The 23126-nt window shown below is 43.3% G+C and overlaps 1 protein-coding gene across 2 annotated transcripts in view; it reads left to right on the top strand.

Annotated features, from left to right (window-relative positions):
* The window catches only part of ACOX3 (acyl-CoA oxidase 3, pristanoyl), an 83353-nt gene that overhangs the window by 46069 nt on the left and 14158 nt on the right, over positions 1–23126 (top strand). The window lies entirely within an intron of this gene.

Here is a 23126-nt window from a genome sequence, read left to right as displayed (position 1 = left end):
GAAGGGGTCTACCGGTAGATTCACTGTGGGCCAGTCCAAGCCTGGTTACAGTGGCCCAGAAAAGACCATTGCATGTTGAAAATATTGTATCCTGAGGCCATTGTAAATTGAGGGGGTCACTGTATATGGTGACATTCTAAAAAATTGTTAAATATAATAATTAATCTAAATAAACAAGTGTAAAACAATGCACCCACGATAACAATTGCCAATATATAGTATGTATGTATGTATGAGGCATCCACATATTCCTACTGACTCTTACAATGAAGTTATGCCTTATGTTATTTTGTTCCACAGAAAACAAGGGCTTGAATAGCTACAAAGCCTTAAAAATGAAAAAGCTGACAGAAGGCAAAACTGAAAAATACTTCTGCCATATATAAAGTCAGCATAGTATGGGGACGGGTTCGCCCTCCTAATATCCCGTGTCATACAGACGTTACATGAGCTGCCCACGTTATCAAAAATCATTATCAAAACTTTCAGGATGTGAATCCCAGGGGATTAAGACTTCTCAGTGTCCCCTTAGGGCAAAGGCTTATTACATGATATGAATTGCGGAATGTGTGGGAAGTCCATAATGTAGCACCCGCCATCTTGACCGTCGTGGCACGCTACAGCTGACTCCAGTCACTTTCCAGCTCTCCTATAGATGGTTTTTGCAGAAACAGTGCCACCCCTGTCTATGGGTTGTGTGTGAAACTGCAGCTCCTCTCCATTCAAGCTAATTTAAAGTATGGAAAATAAGCAAACCCCTTAATACAGTACAAGTATGTCATCAGTGGGATGTGCTATAAGTCATGCATGTCATGGTGATGGCGTACTATGGCTATGACAGTCATGCTGTTTTGGATCATAGAAAACTCAGATCTCAGCCATTTAACCACGTACCAGTTTCAATATTGATGCACTGCGATGGCTGAGGATTGTCTTTTGGCATCCTCGGCCCCTGGGTTGGGCATACAGTATCACTGTTGTTAGCCTCCCAATATGTTTCACCAATACAAAAAGGCGGGACCCCAGATTCTTCAACTACCAGTACCAACCCTATGTCACACTCCTCAGCCAATAATTAGTCAATGCTCCCCTACCCCATCATCGATCCTGATGACCAATCCATGGGGTCCCACCTTTTTGTGTGATAGATGTACTGTATGAGCCTCAATATCCCCTGAGGATGCCAGGGAGCCGAAGAAACATGTTGGGAGGCTTACTGCACAGTTTGCATGGCTGCGTTTTGCACTCTGCCATAAGTGCTTGTCTAATGATTCCCCTTGATGCTGAGGAGGGAGTTAGAGTCTTCCACTTGGTTCATAGAGAGCTTAGGGCAGTTTTTCACCTGCATTTGGGTGTAACACCTGATGAGTTCCATTCTTTTCTTAATCCTTTGCCCCTGATTGTGATCATATATTTCCAGTGGTTTCCTATACTGAGGAGGGAGTTAGAGTCTTCCACTCGGTTCATAGGGAGCCTAGGGCAGTTTTTCACCTGTATTTGGGTGTGTCACCTGATGAGTTCTCCCCTTTTTCTTATATATGACCCTTTGCCCCTGATTGTGATCATATATTTCCAGTATTTTCCTATACGGAGAAGGGAGTTTGAGTCTTCCACTCTTGTCCCTTGGGAAATTAGGCAAATGTGTACTCTCATACGGGTGATTAGTCTCAAGCAGCCTGCAATCTGGATGCTTAAAGGGGTTGTCCCGCGAAACAAAGTTGGGGTATACACTTCTGTATGGCCATATTAATGCACTTTGTAATGTATATTGTGCATTAATTATGAGCCATACAGAAGTTATTCACTTACCTGTTCCGTTGCTGGCGTCCTCGTCACCATGGTGCCGTCTAATTTTCAGCGTCTAATCGCCCGATTAGACGCGCTTGCGCAGTCCGGTCTTCTTTCTTCTGAATGGGGCCGCTCGTGCCGGAGAGCGGCTCCTCGTAGCTCCGCCCCGTCACGTGTGCCGATTCCAGCCAATCAGGAGGCTGGAATCGGCAATGGACCGCACAGAAGACCTGCGGTCCACCGAGGGTGAAGATCCCGGCGGCCATCTTCGCAAGGTAAGTAAGAAGTCACCGGAGCGCGGGGATTCGGGTAAGCGCTATCCGGGTTTTTTTTTTAACCCCCTGCATCGGGTTTGTCTCGCGCCGAACGGGGGGGCTATTGAAAAAAAAAAAAAAACGTTTCGGCGCGGGACAACCCCTTTAACCTTCAGCAAGTGAATATAAATTTATATCTAATAAAAGTTCTATGTTGTGTGACTGTCTAGTAATCCAGGATATCTCACAAGCCAGGAACTGGCCGGTCGTTTAATGATGGGTCAAATGACTCTTACTGTAGTATGGATATATAATACAGCCAACTGAGAAACCTTTTATGCTATCGTATAGTAAAATAACCCGGCACAGTGATTCAGCAGCAGAAGTATTATGAGCCGGCACAAGAGAGAATCTCTGTGTGTTCTTCACAGATCTGCACAGTCCCTGGCGTTCTATAAACTCCACACCCTGAGTGTCTGCAGGGAAGGAGACGTCTCAATCCGCCATCTCCACTGCCATGTCTGCAGTTTCTTCTCATGCCTCATCATCTGTTGCTAGGTGTACCAAACAGACTTGTAAAATAACATTGCCAATATGGTTAACCTAATTGGAGTGTTTCTAGAGACATCTTTGAAGTATCTATCTAACCCTTGGCAATAAACTGTTATTATTTGCAGAAGCCACTCATTAAAAGGGGTTTTCCAAGATTAAAAAGCTTTAAGAAATACAACACTTCTCTGAAGGTTGCGTGCAACATTGCAACTCACCTCTATTGATTTGAATGCAACTGAGCTGCAGTACCACACTTAACCTGTGGGCAGGCGTGGCACTGTTTTTCAAAGAAGGTAGCTGTGCTTTTCTAATCTTTGAAAAAAACCCTGAAGTTAATATTCTACTATGTATTACATGATTGTGCTGTGACTCTTCCAGAGCAAGAGCCATTACAATTCAGGGGATCCCCTTTATGATGGCCATATGCATTTGAACAGGTTTGCTCCTGATCAGACAATCTATTTAACCCATTAAGGACTAAGCTCTGTAAATATTCAGCACTTGGTACTGGGCTTTAATTCGGTACTGTCATAAAAATATGGTCAAAGACAGCCGAGGACCCGGAGGAGAAGATAGAAGCCGCTTTAAAACACTTCTCTTTTGCAAGCTTAAAGGGGATGTCCCGAGGCAGCAAGTGGGTCTATACACTTCTGCATGGCCATAATAATGCACTTTGTAATGTACATTGTGCATTAATTATGAGCCATACAGAAGTTATAAAAAGTTTTATACTTACCTGCTCCGTTGCTGGCGTCCTCGTCTCCATGGTGCCGACTAATTTTCGCCCTCCGATGGCCAAATTAGCCGCGCTTGCGCAGTCCGGGTCTTCTTCTTTTCTGAATGGGGCTCCGTGTAGCTCCGTGTAGCTCCACCCCGTCACGTGCCGATTCCAGCCAATCAGGAGGCTGGAATCGGCAATGGACCGCACAGAAGCCCTGCGGTCCATGAAGACAGAGGATCCCGGCGGCCATCTTCAGCAGGTGAGTATGAAGACGCCGGACCGCCGGGATTCAGGTAAGCGCTGTGCGGGTGGTTTTTTTAACCCCTGCATCGGGGTTGTCTCGCGCCGAACGGGGGGGGGGGGGGGTTAAAAAAAAAAAAACCCGTTTCGGCGCGGGACAACCCCTTTAATAGCGCTCAATGAACGCTATGTAGAGAATACAGGAAGCTGCAGTGCTGTTTCCTGAATGGGACCCAGCAATCCGGTTGACCCCCTCATGTCAAAGCTGCAGGGTCTTAGCAGACTCCAGCCCTGCTTTCACAGTGACTATTAACCCTATAGGTCACATTAAAAAAAAATAGCAAAAAGAATAGGTTAGGATAGGTGGTAAAAATCTCTTTAGCAGGGATCTCACTGCTGAGACCCACACTGATACCGAGAACTAGGGTCCCATGTCCCCCTCTCCTCCTTAGGCTAGCTGCAACCCTTGCAGTGGGAAGGAGGTTGAATGGATTGGTGCTGCACATATGCATCCTCCGCGCCATTTAGTCTTAAGTCACCGTGAGTGTGTGCAGCAAGCCCGCAGTACAGTAATGAGAAGAGGGGGACACAGGACCCTCCGGATCGATGGGAGTCTCAGTGGTGAGACTTTTATCACTCATCCTATGTGATGAAAGTAATTTTTGGTGCAGCCTATTTACCAGGGTTTTCCATGGTAAAACTATTGCTAACCTATCCTCGGGATGTGGATATGTTGGAAAGAAGCTGCGGTTGGCAGGAAGGCTGAAAATACCATCCGTAGCACAGGGACTCCGTACGATAATGCAGTTCACGTGAATGGGAGAGAGCTACACTACGGAACTGGCCCACTGCCTACGTACAGCATTTGGAGAGTTCCAGGCGCGTACAGCTCCTTCTCATCAGCAGATTGCCAAGGGTCCTGGCTGCAGCCCCCTGCCAATCTGCTATAGGTGACCTATCCTACATTATAATGTATGTAGATTGAAAAGGCATTCCCAGCTTCACATCTGACCATATCTCCCAATATTCACAAAGTTGGCATCCACTGATGCAAAAAGACATTCCTAAGTAATTCTGCCGGATTCAAAAATTAGATCTAGAATACCCCCCCCCCCCCCCTCCCTGCCTTTTACACGGAACGATCATCGTTCAAAAAATTGCTGGATTGTTCGAATTTGAACGATGATTGTTCAGTGTCAGCACAGCCAACAATCGTGAAAGCATGAAAATCATCGTTGGCTAATCGTTCGGTTTAAATATTGATCGCTCAGTCATTCTCCTTCACTTATACAGCGGATGTGAACGATTTATCTGCCTGATAAATGTAGACCGGACCCTGACAATAAATGATTCCGTGTAAGAGGGCCCCTACAGAATCTCCTATCTCCAGGGAACTGTAGCAATGCTTGCATCAGGAGAAGACAACAAGAATGTCTGGGACCTCCTTCCAGATGATGCCTGCCAAGGTCTCCCAGTATTTGCTGTCACCACCTTGATACAGTATTAGAACTGTCTGCTTTCTCCACGAGCTCTTTGATGGCTCCATGTTTTACGCCTTCACGCACCGCAGAGACTCTGTGATTAAATGCTTTCTTACAGCAATTGGGAAAATTACACAACACATCAGATTGTATTTGCAAACAATGGGAGTGAAGCAGAGAACAGCTGTGAGTCACGGGAACAACTGCTGTGTATTACCGCCAGATGTTCTTCATCGCCTAAAAAAATGTTTGTGTTTTTCTTGCCTTTGCTAGAAGTTAATTGTATCAAGGCAGCAGTTTTACGCTTTGCTTGCAGCGTAGCAAGCTTGGTTTTCTCATCGCCTTGTATATGTTTATAAACCCCCTGACAACTTTGGCCAGTTCGGTAATGCTCCGTCGTCTTAAAAGTCTTTTTTTATGGTTGCTTCAAAATTTTTATTGAAAGCCCAAGGTTAGGGAGACCTGTCCGTGCTAGGCTGCTGCCCAAACATCCCCCAAAGCCAAGATACTAGGTTTGGATCCCCAGAAGGGGAACTACATTGCAGTGGAGTGAGGAATGTGATGATTACACAAACACCCCTAGACCCCTGTTGACACCCTTAAGGGCATCGCAGGCTTAACCCTTTGCAATCCAATTTTGGTTTTCCCTGGGGGGTTTTCTCTTTCTGACATTTTACAATGGCGCCATCTGCTGGCTAGAGCCAGTACTGCAGTATGTGACATGCCGACAATAGAGTGGCCAATAATCTACAGTAAGAATACCCTGTCGGACATCTTCCGACATCAGAGCTGTACAGCTTTCAATCAGAATGTCTGAAGACGTCAGACAGTGGATTGGAAAGGGTTAGAGGTAGATTAAGTGCCGTACATAGCAGACCCAGCCTAATGTCTAATGCTGTAAAAATTCTTCATATTAAAATGTAGACAGAAGACTGGGCTGAAAATAGACATGAATGTACTCAAGAGTGACAAAAGAGGTGTATATGCAGCCTACTGATGAAGTTGGCTCCCGATCCCTAAGTGAGTTGACTGTACCCACCAAGTCACCACTTTAGAGAGAGTACCTGCATTTCAGGCTTGCAAACGGCTCAAGCGAATGGCATCAATCCTGAGATGCAAGATGTACGGCACGCCTTCTTGTTCCGATGGGGTGCACATGGAGAGCTTGTCATAAATTCAAGAGGAATCCACAGGGCCCTCCTTGGTGAGGCAAATTATAAAATATTTTATTGATTCCCCAGTATTTACATCCAGACTGGGCGTTAATTAGTAGAAACCTGGAATTTTACATGTACTGTATATTGAACATTTCGGTCATGTCTTACCTTTCTCAATGATATGTCTGCAAAAAATATATATATACAAATTACAATTAATTCTAATACAAATTAATATACAGCCAAGAAAATAATTACCCAAAAGTAATAAAAAATATTAATCAAAACCTCCATATAGGGCAGAATAATTAGCGATGCTTACCAAAATAACTCATCTATTACTGAAAATGTGTACATTGGAGGTGTATGTCCGGAAATACTCCCAAACTATACCTCTGATGAAAGCCTGTGGCGCATGCCACAGTATACATATTCAATGCCATATGTCTCCCCTAGGCTTCCATAATGAAAAGAATTCCACATGGTGTATAAAAAAAAAGTATGCCAAACTGTAGAAAAAGTATGGGGCAGATGTATCTAAGTGTTTACGCCAGCTTAACCCTTTCCAATCCAATTTGTATCCAGATTTTTCCTAGGGGGCTTACTCTTTTTCTGCTGTTATACAACGGCGCTATATGCTGGCCAAGGCCAGTACTGCATGAGATGACACCTTGGATAGGCTTCAACAGCAGAGAGGCTGGCAATATATAGTAAGAGAACCCCGACAGACATCTTCCAACATCGGAGCTGTACAGCCTTAAATCATAATGTCTTTGGACATCAGACAGTGGATTGGAAAGGGTTAATGGTATATAAGAGTCGCACATTTTGGCACATGCCATATATGTGCAAACATGTATGACTTTTATATTTTCTCATTACTTTAGAATAGGGAGTGTAGCTTTTTGCAGCCCAGACGATTTACTATAATTCACATCAGAGACTGGTGTAAGCTATAGTTGAGATGTATGCCAGCTGGAGTAGATTTCAGATTGGCACACTTCAGGCCGTCTTTGCCCGAGTCTGAATACATTTGTTTCTCATCACTCCAGTACACTGTTTACTTGGACCGCCATAAAAACCACCATCGTAAACCCTCCCCATTGACCAGGCATATTATATTAGAATGTTCACCAACTTCTGCAACGCTACATTTATAAACACAGACTTGAACTTTTTCATTACATTTTGACCAAATTGTATATGTCCACTTGCCACTTCATGACAACCTATATTTAGTGGGCCCCTAAGGTGCTGGGTGCTTCAGTACGTGGCGACCGTCACAGCGCAATGTCCTTGGGGAAAGAGAGCCAACAGCACAACTGCTATAAGGTTAAATCCCATTGGCGCTGGACCACATCACCCACAAACACCGCACCACAGCAACTATAGCTACCATGCAGCATTGGACCATGCCACAAGATCACAATGGCTTCCCCTGTGGGCACCATTCATTACTGCACAGCGTATGAGTAGTGGGGGAAGGGAAATGACTCTTACTTTTTCCATAGTACTGGTACAGGACTTGGGGTATCCTTTTAATTCATGCACTGACCCAAAAAGCTGAATAACTTTACTATACCAGGACAAAAATATGGGAACACCGAAGGAAATACATTGGATTTTAATCATTAGCACTGAGATGCTTTTTTGACCCTTGCTTGGCTGCCAGATTTGTGTTTACTTCACCTCTTGCCCTGCTCTGGGTGGGTTTTGGGAGCAACTGGTAACAGCAGCTGATTGGCTCAAACCCTTGACCAATCGAACTTTGTTGCTCAGGCACTAGTTTGCTGCTGCCCAGCAGCATCTGTGTCACATTACCTCCACTTAAAATCAACCTCTACATGTCTTATTGAAAAATGATTTACAATCCCATGTAATTTAAGGCATACATTCCATATTGCCTGTTCCCATACTACTCACTAGTTACACTCACGTGCCATTAAGGACTCTAGAAGAGCTGCATGACCATCCACGAGGCACCTGTAATGGTGGCCAGATGACTTGCCATCCGGCTTTAGCACAATCGGATAGAATTACAAAATTATTAATGAACTTTTTAACAGTTTAGTGATAGTCAGGAGGTCATACAGTAACATTTACGCATTGTAATAGATTTGACCAGCGTCGGCTCCTTTTGGGGCTCATTCACATGAACGCATTGCGCCGTGTTTTACACATACAAAATTTGTGCGCACAAAACACAGTGAATAGAACCCATTAATTTCAAAAATTCAAAAAAAAGTTTGATCACATGTGAGTTTTTTGTGCGCGCGTTTCGGTTGGGCAAAAAAAGGGCGCAGCATGTCCTGGTTTTGTGTGTATTGTGATGTGAATTGTCCGGCGAAACAAAATGGGTCTATACACTTCTGTATGGCCATATTAATGCACTTTGTAATGTACATCGTGCATTAATTATGAGCCATACAGAAGTTATTCACTTACCTGTTCCGTTGCTAGCGTCCTCGTCTCCATGGTGCCGTCTAATTTTCAGCGTCTAATCGCCCGATTAGACGCGCTTGCGCAGTCCGGTCTTCTCCGTGTTGAATGGGGCTGCTCGTGCCGGAGAGCTGCTCCTCGTAGCTCCGCCCCGTCACGTGTGCCGATTCCAGCCAATCAGGAGGCTGGAATCGGCAATGGACCGCACAGAAGACCTGCGGTCCACCGAGGGTGAAGATCCCGGCGGCCATCTTCGCAAGGTAAGTAAGAAGTCACCGGAGCGCGGGGATTCGGGTAAGTACTATCCGTTTTTTTTTTCAACACATGCATCGGGTTTGTCTCGCACCGAACGGGGGGGCTATTGAAAAAAAAAAAAAACGTTTCGGCGCGGGACAACCCCTGAAATCAATGGGAGCGTGCTTGTGTTTTGTTGCACGCACAAATAAGCAGGGCATGCGTGTGAAAAAACGCAACTCCTATCGCTTAATTCTGCAGTACAAATGCGCTGACACCTGCATGCAGAATGTCTTATATGAAGCGACAAATCGTTTGCACGAGGGGCCCAGAGTTTGCTTGTTGGCTCATGCGGACAGTTCATACATGCAGATAAATCGCTTTAATTTTGCTCACCTCATTTTGACAATTTTGCTCACAATCACTGCAAACGATTATTTTTATGCCTGCGTGAAACGATTTCTGAGTGAGTAGTATGGGAACAAGCAACGTGGCACTTAGCCCAGGACATCCGCTAAGACCGCCGGCCATATGGATTTGTTCTGGAGAACCGTTTATAAGGAACAACCAGAACTTGTAAGAAGAGAATGACTCAAAGACAGTTATTATGGTGTCTATTAAAACGAGGCATACTGTTCATGGCCAGCAGCCTGACGGGACGGGAGCGGGGCACATGGTAGTAACTACTAGCCGCACATGGCGCACAACTAGTGCTGACTAAGCATGCTCATTTTAGGGTAACTTCTGTGGATACTAGTTGGTTTCTGGACTTTGTAGGGGAGAGTTGACACCCAGTTTGGGTAGGTGGGCATCATTCTTGTATCCTAATACACTAGCTGACCCTACAGCCCCTCAGGCTTCATGGTCCGCCCGGGTCCAGTGTAGCCTCTGCCGTCTCTAAACCACATTTCCCAAAATATCTGGACATGATTATTTCTTGTACTTTAGAGGATTTCTACTTTATTCTTCACTTTGCTTCATCCACTCATTGACTTAATGCAGTTCCTATAGAGTTCCCAGTCCTCTAGGGGACGCCAGTGGTCTCATTGAGGGCTCCTTCAGGCTGCCTTCACATTGACGGTAAAATCACACGATTGCCGTGCGATGCGACACTGAGTGAAAATGCAGAATTACGAAACCAATGATTTTTAAGGTTTCCTTCACATTTGCGATGTTTTCACTAATGTGATGTTGCGAGAGAAAAAAATCACGGCATGTCCTATCTTTCTGCGTTTTGCATGTTTTTTTTATCTCCAATGTTTCCCTATGGGGCCTCCTTTTTAGCGCACCTTGAACTTGCGATTTTCGTGCGGTGCATTTTTAACATTGAAAGTCCTATTACCTTTCGCGCTAAAAAATTGCGTCAAAATTGAGCAAAGGAAAAACTGCGTGAGAAATCGCAGGTGGTAGCGATTGTTTTTGCGAGAAAAAGCGGTGCTGATGCTCAAAAGTCGAGATTTTGACGCAATTTTCTCACGGCGATATTGCGATCGCCAGTGTGAAGGAGCTCTCATAGTGGGAAGAAAATCGCGATGCCAGAGTGAGTGAAAACGCGTGATTTTGAAACCAATGAATTTCAATGGTTTCATTCTCACTTGCGATGTTTTCACTCCTGCGATGCTGCGTGCAAAAAATTACAGCATTTCCTTTCTTTTTGCAATATCACCCATTGCTTTCAGTGGGGCCAGAAGCAGCGCTGGCCCATTAAAACCAATGGGAGAACATCGCAATCCTCTACTGCAGCTGTGACATCTGCGACGGGGGATTCATCCCTACGGGACTGAAGGAATCCCCCACCGCAGCTGTCACAGCCACAGCAGGGGATCGCAATATTCTCTCATTGCTTTCAATGGGGCCGGTGCTGCAATGGGCGATTATTGCAAAAAGATAGGAAATGCAGTGATTTTTACTCCACGCAGCATCTCTGGAGTGAAAACATCGCAAACGACAATGAAACCATTGAAAATCATTGATTTCATAATCACGCGTTTTTACTCACTCTCACATCGCGGGAAAATCGCGTGATTTTCTCACCAGCGTGAATGAGCCCTCAGGGCTCCTGCAGACAAGTGTAGTCGTATATGCACTCGTGGCGTGATTGTGCTGTGATGGGCGCGCTCACCTCTTGCTTTTACATGCGTATTCACGCTTTCTACTGTACTTTTCTGTGCTGCCTGGCCTGTTCACCTCGGCGCAGGACATGGCTACGCCATGATTCATCCAACTGGGCAGCCTAATTAGTCCCCGGTGTTATCAATTAACACTGCAAAATCATGCAGTTCAGTGCGACTTCTTGGATGCGCAAATGGGTTCTGTGGTTTGCGCAGTCCAAAACACGCACGCAAAACCGCCTGCCTGCAGGGGACCTAAGGCCAGTTTCACATGACCGAGAATCTTCTGCACGTTTTGTGCGTTGCGATATTTTCCCTCACTGCGATGCGACATGTTCTGTTTTTTCAGAATGGCTGGATTTTAGTAAATGCTTTTTTGCACATGAAATAACAGTTTTGGAGAAGTTAGCACTCTGGGTTGTGCCGTCCATCTGTTGTTCCTCCTGGAAATTTTTTGAATACAATGGAAGTTGGTTGTTGCCGTTGTCCTTTGTCAATAGGATGTGTCCCTGCACACGTTCCACAGGGGGTTTTAAGCATTTGACTGATTGGTACTGAAAACTTATATAATTTTCTTACACACTTTGAGTTCCCCAGGATCTCTGCTTGCTGTCAATCAGAGGGAACCTTCAGTATTTGTTTTCAGTGGATAGAAATCTGTGCTGGTCATTTGATGGACACAAGTACTACAGTCATCACAGTGTAGTTATTAGCACTGTGTGTGACCATCACTTGGCCACAACAGATGGAAGAAAACAATGATGGCTTCTTTTGAATGACAGCAAGCAGAGATTTTGAAAACTGAGAAATGAAAACAGAACATATATTGGCAAATATCTAGAACTTTTCATTCTAAGAAGAATAAATTGTCTTTGCCAGAATTGGAATTACCCGTTAAAGGGAATGCACCATCAGACAGCACGGTGGCTCAGTGGTTAGCACTGTTGCCTTGCTGTGCTGGGATCGTAGGTTCACGTCTGACCAAAGGACAACCTCTGTATGGAGTTTGTATGTTCTCTCTGTTTTGTTTCCTCCCACAATCCAAAAACATACACATAGGTAAATACAGATCATAAGCCCCAGTGGGACTGAACCTATAGTATCAGCTGATATAAAGTTCTGCGTAATATGCATGCGTTATATAAATAAAGGTGAGTATTATCAGAAAATGACTTATTATATAAATCAAATTTTATGTTAAGTTTTTTAAAATATTTTGATGAGTTTTTGTTTTTTTTTGAATTTTCAAAGACCCTACCCATATTTTTAAAGAAAAATCTTAAAATCCTGCAATTTTCACACTGACCACTAAGCGTAACAATAGTCCAAGGCCACTTATTACACATGCCCTGAAAACTCAGCTGAAGACGCATGTGTGAAAGTGGCCTAACACTTCCTGTTCTGTAGAACTTCTCAGCAGTCATCTCATTATCATCACATGCAGGATTACACTGAATGGTAACACCTATGTATAGATAGCAAATGATCAACTGTTTACAATAGGTGATGGACACAGCTCACCTCCTCCCTCACCCTGCACAGAGCATATCCAGAACAGTTTCCCATAGAAGTCAATGAATCAGCTCCTGTTTATTGTAGGAATGGCCTAGGAGGTCTTCAGTAAAGCATATCTCTAAACGCTGTTAACTGCAGCTCTGGCATGTGGCCGCCCCCATAGTCAATAGAATACAGAAAAAACTACAATTAGGAAAATGTTCGATTATCTGGTATTAATTAGTCAAAAAAATGTAGACGATACATTCCCTTTAAGTCAATTTAGAAAAAAAAAATCTATAAAAAGAAATTAAACTCCTTGTACCCCCAATACAGCAGCCAAAAGAAATGCGCGAAAGACCCCTGCTCCCCCCCCCCCCCCCCCCCAGACTGCCTCGGGAGCCTTCTCTTATTAATTTCTAGGCTTAGCGTCCCTTTACAACACGCGGTGCTCTTTGTACTCCTATTTCCAGTGCTGAGTATCCTGATTCGCAACCAGATGAGTGGCAAAAGATGGAAATTTGATTGAATTCATTCTTTCAAACGATTTCTGTATTCCAGGCCTTGCCAAAAATTCCTATTGTATTTTCAGTCCAAAACACACACAGACCGCGGGCCAATCCATAAAACGGAGAGCACTTTCCATTCTGGAACATTTAAATTGAATTATTTTAATAATCGGCCGAGTTTCTCCCTAATTGTGTATTAAGATTACAAGCTGTAAATTAAAGCAAACCTTTAGTGACGCTGAAGTCCATGTCATACTACAGGCGTAGACACGGCGAGGGTGGGGGCCATAGTCTGACATTCACAGGGTCTCTGAGCCAGACTGATTAGCAATGTGCTGTTCTCTCATGCAGATGGATATTGTCAGCTCCCTGGATCTTTGCCATGTGAGATATTTGGAGCATGCATACTACCAGATGACTTCTCTATGTAGTAGAGAAAACCAGTGCTTTAAAGTATTGTTCTCCGGGTTCTGCTCAGTCGGCTCTTTGACAGTCGACATCAACCTGCAACAGCTGTGACGGCGGCATTGAAATGTCCCTAAAGGCCCCATCGCAGTAAGATTGCTGGGGCACTGTTTGGGTGTCAAGGCAGCCTGGGGCATTCTGAAGGTCTCCAGCATTGCTGTTTGCCTATTTAAACGTGCCTGTGGCATATCTTTAATAGGCAACCTGTAATGTAGTATAATGCAATACCACTGTATTGCATTATTTAGTATAGGTGGTTAAACTAACACAATTTCAAGCTCCCTATGGGGATTGAAAAACAAATTAAAAATATCTAAAATAAAGACTTTGATTACTACAAAAAAATGTCAAAAACCCACCTTTTTTTCAGTTGTCACATCAAAAAGTTAAAAAAAAAATGTAAAAAGGGGCATCTGTGTAGGTCCTGTTTATTAAACTATGACATCTTGCAGGGTGAATGCCTTCAGAAGAAGAAGTATACAATGCCAGAATTGTGCTTTTTTTTTGGTCACCATGTCTCCTAGAAAAAATTCAATGAAAAGTTATATTTTTATGTACCCAAAAATTGTACCAATAAAATCTGTCGCCCTGCAAAAACAAGCACAACTCTGTCAACGGAAATAAACTGCTCCTCCCAGTGGTTGTCCAAGGATTTATGCCGACCGAGGGATTCCCGTGCTGCAGCGCATGTTTTCGCTAATACACCACAACCGCCCGTATGAATGGATGACAAAACGTGAATTAAGATCGGGGCTTGATCGCGCCTTTAATTCTTTTTACATTTTTTTCGGGCGCACTGTGGCCAGCGTGAAAACTCATACACCCGTGTGAAAGAGGCCTTAAGAAACATTTCAAGAATATTCATCAACTAAGGATGCAAAAAAAGCTGTACTGATGGTGAACATAATGTTGTGCCGTAATAACATGCTATCACCAGTAAACAAAAAAAAAGTTATTTTCCACAAAGTTCATGCAGTAATTCTGCAGATTTATTTTACATTTTTATTGACTTTCCCCATAATAATAGAGTAATTACATAACTACACGCAGGCATATTCATCCCAATTTGTGGCCAAAGCAGAGGACAGATTGTTCTGAAAGGGAAAAACAAAGTTCAAAGTTTTATAACATGAAACAAGTTACTTTCAGTTACAATGTCTAAAGAAGGACACATGTACCTGACCTGAAGAGGTCACCCATATGCTCTATTAGCACATCAAGGAGAGGCAGCCCCCTGCTCTCCACCACGTTCTCAGACTGGCCATGTATTAGGGCCCACTCACATGGGTATATGGGGGCTGTGTGTTACACAGTCCTAAAAGCCCATTACTTTACATTGGACCATTCAGATGTGGGTTTTTCACACAGTTAAGATTTGTGCATTGCGAGACACACAAATCTCGCGCGAATATGAACACACGACACATGAGGTGCTTGTGAGTGCGATGCAATGCAAGGTCTCCCCATTGAAAACAATGGGAGACTCTCCTCGATCCTTCGCCATTGCTGTCGGCCGCGGTGGAAGATCGCTACTTCCCTGAACTGATGTGAGTCGGTTTTCAAATAAATAGACTCACATCCACGGGGAAATCATCCCTGTGAAATTAGGCTTACATTGATGACATTCATCTGCATGAAATTCATAGGTGACTGAATTGTCCCTCTGCAAAGTCAACTGTTTGCCATGTGTTTCGGAAGCATTCGAGTTCCAGTGGTCAGCCCAACCAATCATCAAGTGATGCCTTATCCCATTGATACGCCATCACTTTATAAGATGGGAGTAACCCTCTAAAGGGGAAAGTCAAGTAATAGTCATCCCATGACGTTATAGAGGTAGAGGTAGAAGATAACATTAGTGCATTTCCACAGCAAAGCAGCTATGGGCCTCTGTAGAGTTCTTGAACTCTTTTTGGTATTCCCTAGTGATTTACAGTATAAGCAAATTATGGTTGGTTTAAATGGCTCTTTGTTTGGAGTATGTCACAGACTTGCAGTGATAAGAGCAGTGCCGAAGGAGTTGGGGCACTCCACTTCTGGGAACAGTGGAGGTCTAAGATCAACCCATTACTGTGAACTTCTGAGGTCATTATATCACTTCTTAGGTGGCTATTGACTTCCACCTTATTATTCTTGTGCTGTATGTAAGTACATGGATGATGACCAGCATTGACCAATCTTCTGGAGCTCATCTGTCATCACCCGGACAAGCTACAAGTAGGAATCTTCTAGTGGTGAGGCGTTACTAGTACAGGCTTCTGTTGGTAGGTGAATATCTGCGGAACCTTTCTGAGCCGGTATGCCAGCTGAACCCGCCAATCATCTAATATATATGGCAGCTTTCTGACTTTCCCCCAGATGTTGGTGAAATAAGGATCAAGCAGTAAGGATTTGAACTAGCCAATCCTTTAGTTCTTAGGAGGTAATCCACTGCCAAAAGTGTCTGACGGCAGCTCTACTCCATTCTGTACATTCAAAACACATGCACACTTGGCCAAGCATGAATGTGTATGAGGGTGTTGGGTGACATAGCTGTCGGCGGCACTAGCATTCAGTTGACAGCAGTTGACAGCTGTCTCATGAGTATGGGCAGCCTTAATTCTGAAAGAAGACTCCCCCAGGCCAGTTGTTTCTGACCTGATAAATCCTGCTGGGACTAAGAGAGGGACATATCATGACATCACAGTGTATCACCCATATTGGTTAACATTATTTAGACCCCATTACTTGGGTAGACTTGCTTACAAATCAAAATATCATCAAAGAGCACAACAGACTTCCGTCGCTCCAGGTTTCTTTCACCACCATATGTCGGTTCAGCTCTCAGCTGAGCCGTTCTCAAGCTTTAGGCTTAATTCATACAAGGCAGTTTTAGGTTTGAGTTCTGTCCAAGTTTATAACTGAGTAACTCAGACCCATTAAAATCAATGGGGCTATCCAGATGGATTTATTCTTTTTTTCACAGTCCGGTGGTCCAGGTAAAAGATTAAATAAATCCCAGCTTGTCTTATTCTGGTGCGGTCTCCTGTCCGGAATCGCCCATTGAAGTCATTGCGTGAGTGAAGAAAAACATAACGGCATGGGAGTGCATTTCCTTTTTTTTCCCACACACCCTTTGACTTAAATGAGAGCTTTAAGTTACAACAATTGGCACACCATACTTTTTTTTTTCACACACGCAAAAGATGGATGAAACTTGCGCCTTAAAAACACAGAAACACAAAAACACATGTAGTGAAATAGTTCAATTTTTTATTGACCAAAATTGAACCCCCCCTTTTGTGAATATAGCTTTAGGGCCCATTCACTTGGGTGTACTTACCGTTCATGTATTTCATGTACAGCACACAGACCCATAATGGGCTATGAGGCCCTTCACATGCACGTTTAGTCCATGTTAAAAAGAAAAGTTGCAGCATGTCTTATTCTGGTCCGTAGCATGGATGAGAAGAAGACCTGCAATGTCCACTGCCCTTGTAGATCAGACAGTATGCAGTGGTATGTTCATGTGATGTCCAAGAATGTCCGTCACGACTCACATACGGCCGTCTGAAAGCTGGAGGAAGGCTCAGTTGAGAGCCAAACCATCATGTGCTCACATGTGCTGAATAAACTAGGAGTGATTTTTTTTTTTTTTTTTTTCTATCTGCAAATGAAATCTGTTGTGCTATGGCGTTCTTCGATGATAGTTGGATAGAGGACAAGGGAGTTATCCACCCTACTGGTAACATGCATTTGCAGCCTATTTAATATGGAGAGGGGAGTGTTGGACCGCGAGTTCATTTATTGCTTACAAATCAGTCATAGTGAACCATCCGTGCCAACTGCTAGTACAGAACGCGCTGTACCGGGAAGGTGGAGTTGCTCTCGTTGGCCACTAATGGTGTGCAGGTGCACCCTTTCCACTAAGGATTGTAGTCAGCACATTAGAAGACGTTCTGGTGTGTTTCATTTAATTATTCAAGATCCTCCCTAGAAATTATGACCAGGGGAGTCGGGACATAAATACACGGCCGATAACGAGTTGTGCCCAAGATTATTGGCTTGACTTGCATCACACGGCACATGGATATCCCAACCGTGTGCTGTGCAGGACACCACACTTCTGCATGTACTACTCTTGTGCGAGACTCACACGAAAAGAAGACACGTTGCGATCTGTCCGAGAAAAATCACCCATGTAAACAGAAGAACAATTAATGAATCCGATTTTCTTGTCAGTTTGGTACGTCTTGCAACACACAAAACTTGCGTGAGAATATCAGCTGTGCACAACTTTACCAAGGAACCTGTTACCTTCCTTGAGGAAACTGCAAGTTTGTCTAATACAAAGACAAGAGACAACCGAGCATGCAATAAGCTTATTATTCACACTTTCTGAAGCCAATGGATTGTATTCAGTCATGCTAAGTAGCGTCGCATTCCCCTGATTAACACAATGTCCTCAGGCTGTGTTAATGTTATGATGTTTTGATGGAAACACTGAGATGTTACTGCGGTGTAATGCCGGTTTAGTGCTCCTATTATACAGCATCGGGTGCATGGAGTCCTGTTATGACATCAGTGGAATAGTTGCACTCGGAGTCCTGGCAGTAAAATGCTCTGACTTTTATATACTTTTTCATATGCTGTTTGTTTAGCTGTAGTTGTAATGAGGAAGCGGGCGCCCAGCATGGACAGTTTTACTTTCAGGAACTCAGTTGCAGGTCTTGTACGTCTTGTACATTTTGTTCCATGGGAATCCATCATTAGAAAATGACATCTTCGTTACATTATTTAATCGTATTAGAAACCTGAAATGTTTCAGTGCTCACACCGACCTCTAGAGCAGGCACATTAAGGCTCTTCACATTATGGGACAGAACCATCAGGTTCAATATATGTGATGCAGAACTACTTGGTCACCTTTTCACATAGTTTCCATGGAAAGCACAGGGTCAATCCCGAGGATGGATAACTGGGATATTTGTGGTCAAGCATAGGTGATTGTAACATCACTGGCGTAACTATAGGGGATCCAGGGGATGCGCTTGTACCCAGGCCCATAAGGCCTCTCTTCTCCATATAGGGAGCCCAGTACTATGAATAAAGCATTATAGTTGGGGGCCCTGTTACAGGTTGTGCATTCGGGGCCCGGGAGCTTCAAGTTATGCCTCTGTGTAACATAGTATGCTAAGCTTTAAAAAGAGAAATGTCCATCCAGTTCAGCTTGTTTCACCCGCCCTATCCCCCTTGTTGATCCAGAGAAAGGCAAAAAAAACAGTGAGGCAGAATACGATTTACCCTCATTCTGGGGTGAAAAATTCCTTCCCAACTTCATAATGGTAGTCAGAATAATCCCTGGATCAATATTTGAGACCAACAACCCTTCTGGTTATTTAATGTCTATATCCTGTAATGTTGCAGTGCTCTAAAAAGATGTCTAGTCCCCTTCTAAACTCCTCTATCGATTTTTGTCATCACCACGTCCTCAGGCAGAGTTTACTTCTAGGACCTTCCAAACTAATAAAGTTAAAAAATACCTTTTATTAAATTACTTAAAAGAAAAAGAAGAACAAGACACACACAAACAATAAAAAGAGGAGTTATGATATAAACAGACACCTGCAACTGGATGCAAATAGACCATACTCTGGCGACCACTAGTTTCCATCCACTATTCGTGATATCTATGTGGTTTCCTTAATCAGACTTTAGCCATGACCCAACACACCAGTTGGGATCAGCGTACTACAACCCCTGAAGAACCCACTAGGTGGGGGAAACGCGTTGGGTGACGCGCTCTTGATGAGCTAATTTTTCACGTGCTAGTCATCTCTACTATTTTGACGCACGTTGTAATACCAGACCAAGCACGGGATTCGCCTTTGTATCAGATTGAATCACCTTCGCTTGGATTATGACCAATGATCTACACCAACAGAGTCTCATCGCATGACTCTAGCTCTTCATTGGTTATACTAGTGGCAATTGTTTTTATCTCACAAGTCGAGCGTAAATTTACGACTCGATCTCTTTCTGGTCACCAGTTACAGGTGTCTGTTTATATCATAACTCCTCTTTTGGATTGTTTGTGTGTGTTTTGTTCTTCTTTTTCTTTTAAGTAATTTAATAAAAGGTATTTTTTAACTTTATTAGTTTGGAAGGTCCTAGAAGTAAACTTTCCATAGGTCTAACTGGGACTTACTGCCCTTGTAAATTTGCGTCCTCAGGCAGAGGGTTCCATAATCTCAGTGCTTTTACAGTAAAGAATCCCCTTCTGTGTTGCTAATGAAACCTTTCCTCTAGACGTGGAGAGTGCCCCCTTGTTACCGTCTCAGATCATGGGACACATCCTTGTATTATCCCATAATGTGTATATACAGAATTATTTGGTCGCCCTTTAACCGTCTTTTTTCCAGGGTGAATAATCCCAATTTTCCTGAGCAGCGGTGTTCAGAACTGGACACAGTATTACATGTGAGGCCTGACAAGTGCCTTGTATAGTGAAAGAATAATTTTCTCGTCCCTCGCACATATGACTTTTAATGCACCCCAGGACTTTATTTGCCTTTGCAGTAGCTGACTGGCATTGGTGGCTGACTGGAACAAACGAATACTTGGAACTGGGATTTTTGGTAATAAGGTATCGTCCGAGCCAGCCAAGTGGTGCACCCACCCCAAAAAGGGTGGCCCCGCTATGAGAGTGAAGCCGAAAGCCAGTCTGAGATGAATAAGCAACATTACCATGAAATGCCAAGCCACTGAGTACTGGACACTAGACCTTTTAGGACAGTGCCTCTGACTAACCGTACAATGGCCAGAACACAGAAGGTATAACTGGTATCCTTTATACAAAGGAGCCTGTTTAAATATTCTCACTGAGAATCTGATAGGCTGACTGGACTGAAAGACAGCCCAGCCATTCTGTCAGCACTGGAAATGAATGGGGATGTTAATTCCTCAATGTCCAATGCCAAATGAGACTACCCAGCATGTACCACCCAGTACATGATCTTATACGGACGACCCTGGACCTTCGCCAGTAATCCAGAAGTCACAGCGCATTTATCGTCATGACAGACTTTTTTTTCTATCCTGTTTAAAGGACTGTCAGGGATGGAAACTATGTATGACGGAGACCAAAGAGATTTGCGTCTAACATATTCACCCCCATGGTTCTTCCAGAGTCCATTGGGACAGAACCAGCCTTGGACAGAAAAATGTGAAAGATCCTAAGATGATGTTTTCTGTAGCTCGCTCTCTTTACAGCTTTGCTGTGTAGACTGGGATTGAGTCAGCAGAACAAAGAGATTTCATGACAACTTTAACACTGTACTTTATACAGACAAATAAGGTTTGTAGGCTGCGCCCCTGACAATAAGGGTGGGGGGCTATACTCTCTTGCTTTCATAGCCGCTACTTTAAAGCACACACATTCTACCGTACTGTCTTTATGGACAATAAGGAGAGGGACTATGTGCCTCCAATATGGCCGTCCTCAGAAAAGGTAAATAGTTACAGTACAATGCCATATGTAATCCATATATTGCTCAGTAGACATACTCTGTGGGAGTATAACCACAGCCATTAACCCTTCCATTAAACCTTTTCCAATCCAATTTGTATCCTGGTTTTCCTAGGGGACTTACTCTTTTTCTGCTGTTATACAACGGCGCGATCTGCTGGCTAAAGCCAGTACTGCATGAGGTGACACGTTGGATAGGCTCTGACAGCAGAGAGGCTGGCAATTTACAGTAAGAGAACCCCGACGGATGTCTACCAACATCAGAGCTGTACAGCCTTAAATCGTAATGTCTTCAGAGGTCAGACAGTGGATTGGAAAGGGTTAAAAAGTATAATCAACAACACACTAAGAACATTCTTTTGAAATACCTAATGCTTATTATACCCTATAGGCACATGCAACATCTATGTTGGGAGCATTTTCGGATATACAGTCTAAACACAGCCTTACATAGAGCTAAAGGTACATACACACTGTGTTTGTAGTGTGAATGTTGGCTGTATACATTGAGAGGAATTCCCGGCGTATATCTCCAATGTATGCCATGCAGTGGTATATGTCGCCCATATGCTTCCATGTTAAAAGTACCTCTTTTGCAGCATGCCTGTGTATGGAATAGTTGGAAAACATATGTACCAACATACACTAGCCTAAAGGAGGCCAAAAAGACACTCGGTCAAGGAAAATGGAAGCTTTATGCATATGTTTGACATATGTATGGGGAGCTTTACCGATTACATGCAACTGGGCATTACGAACACTGTGTGATTGTAGCCTAAGCTATATGGTCAAACACAGGCAGATGCATAAAGTCTGGAACATCCAAAATTTCGTATAAACTTGCTTTATTATATCATGTTAAGATCAGTGGTCAGGGGTATCATGGTCCAGCGATCAATGCCTACGCGTTTCAGCCCAACAGCATCCTTGTTTATGCATAAATGACCATAAAAACAGTACAGTATTCAAGAACAATGCCGACCAATCACAATGTAACGATTTACATATGAAACAAGTGCATATTAATTAGCATAGCAAATCGGGTTGAAACAGGCATTAACCCTTTCCTATACCTAGTAAATCTGTAATACATCATTATTTTTGTTCATCCCTATTGGGAAGCTTGTTCTTAAATTGAGTATCCAAAACGTCTCCCTACTTGTCTTCTTCAATTACCTCCTCTTGATGTTTTTTTTTTTAACTATTTCAATGCCTTTGAAACAAAAGCATTGAAGGGACCCACCATATTTTTTTGAATGCTTTGCAGCACCTTATGAGTGTAAATGGTTCCTTTGTATACCGGCTATATATTTGACTATTCTGATTTTGAGCTTCCTAATTGAGAAAATTTATCTTGCAAAAAAGAAGGCTGAGAGGAGACTTAATAGCTGTCTGCAAATATCTGAAGGGTTGTCACAGTGCAGAGGGATCAGCCCTATTCTCATCTGCACAAGGAAAGACTAGAAGCAATGGGATAAAACTGAAAGGGAGGAGACACAGATTAGATGTTAGAAAACACTTTCTGACAGTGAGGGTGATCAATGAGTGGAACAGGTTACCACGGGAGGTGGTGAGTTCTCCTTCAATGGAAGTGTTCAAACAAAGGCTGGACAAATATCTGTCTGGGATGATTTAGTGATCCTGCACTGAGTAGGGGGTTGGACCCGATGACCCTGGAGGGCCCTTCCAACTCTACCATTCTATGATCCTACATAAGTCCGGTTGTAAGAGCACTATAATATGACATAAGCAATTGGTCAGCCTGTTTTTAAAATATTATTTATGCTGTGAACAAGGACCCTATTGGTCTGAAACGCATAAGATGTGATCACCGCACCATGGCACGTCTCTTGTACTGATTTTAACATGGCATAATAAAGCAGGAAGTCTTATGGAATTTCGGATGTGTCAGACTTTCATATGCTTGTGTTGGTCAGGCTGATCACCTGACTCCACCTATACCCTGGCTGAAGGATTATTGTGAATCCCAGCATGTTGAGCTCTTTCTTAGGATTTATATGGTCAAATATCTAACAGCAGAGTGGACTTTTTCCGAGGGCAACCAAACTGATTTCCATGTATTTATGTGAATAGGTAAAAATAGGAGAAATAAATTACATTTGATAGAAAAACAGGTTCATTCTGTAGATTTAAAATGTCAAAAGATTGCCAAAAGA

The sequence above is a fragment of the Eleutherodactylus coqui genome, chromosome 7, assembly GCF_035609145.1.
Source record: "Eleutherodactylus coqui strain aEleCoq1 chromosome 7, aEleCoq1.hap1, whole genome shotgun sequence".
Classification (NCBI taxonomy): domain Eukaryota; kingdom Metazoa; phylum Chordata; class Amphibia; order Anura; family Eleutherodactylidae; genus Eleutherodactylus; species Eleutherodactylus coqui.
This window is presented reverse-complemented; position numbering and strand designations above follow the sequence as displayed.